Here is a 921-nt window from a genome sequence, read left to right as displayed (position 1 = left end):
CCATCATCTCCTCTAAAGTGGGCTTCTTCTCCCCACTGCTCACTCCTTCACCTGCATCTTGGAATAGGCTCTGACACTGCTGAAAGCCCGACTGATTCTTGCTTCTCCAGTTCAAATTCTGATTGCCTCTCCCTCCCGAATTATAAGAAATGAAAGAATTTTGATTCCGGTTTGGATTGCCTATGAACTCGACAGCCTCCTCCTGCGAACTGACTGGGCACTGAACGGTATCATGCCCTCCTCTGCATATCTCGCACAACCTGTTTTTCGTCTGCAAGTCCTTCACAATCTGCGCTAACGCCTCTACCAGCGCCATGAGTGTGGTGGTCGTGTCCACCGAATGCATGCCGCATGATATGGACTCGACGGTCTTACCACCTTTGGCGGGTGGTCACTGGTATCCACTCATAGCTAACCCGTTAAACAAAGCGATGCACTCATCCGGGTCCTTCGTAGTCAGCAAATTTCCTCCTACCACCGTGTCAAGCATGTTCTACATCGTGTATGTCACTCCATTATAAAACTTCTCGACAACCGCCCAATCTTGCAAGCCGTGGTTCGGGCACAATTCAAAAATATTTTTGAATCACTCTCATGCCTCATAGAAACTCTCGGTATCCTCCATCTGAAAAGAATGAATCTGATTACGCAAGCGAGCGGCCTTAGTCGGAGGGTCGTATTTCTCAAGAAATTGGGCCTGCTTGGCAGCCAAGTAGCTATAGATCCCTATGGGAGGAACTCGAGCCACAGACTCGCTTTATCGATGAGTGAAAACGGAAAGACGCAGAGTTTGACGGCGTCTTCAGATACGCCGGCAAGATGGAAAGTGTCACAGATACGCGCGATGCGAGTGAGATGATGATGCGGGTTTTCGTGAAGTAACCCGTGGAACTGAGCAGAATGAGAAATGGTATTCAGAAT

General features: G+C 48.9%; 1 non-coding gene across 1 annotated transcript; it reads left to right on the top strand.

The window, feature by feature from the left end:
• The first annotated feature begins 548 nt into the window (after nt 1-548).
• Nucleotides 549-656, top strand: LOC143624799 (small nucleolar RNA R71). Its single transcript, XR_013152176.1, has one exon. It is a non-coding gene; the product is annotated as a small nucleolar RNA R71 (small nucleolar RNA).
• Nucleotides 657-921: the final 265 nt, after the last annotated feature.

Source organism: Bidens hawaiensis, unplaced genomic scaffold, assembly GCF_021521415.1.
Source record: "Bidens hawaiensis isolate Kalapana, Puna unplaced genomic scaffold, B.hawaiensis_p1.1 tig00003961_1, whole genome shotgun sequence".
NCBI lineage: Eukaryota > Viridiplantae > Streptophyta > Magnoliopsida > Asterales > Asteraceae > Bidens > Bidens hawaiensis.
Note: the sequence above shows the minus strand (reverse complement) of the source record. Positions and strands in the feature narration are given on the sequence as shown.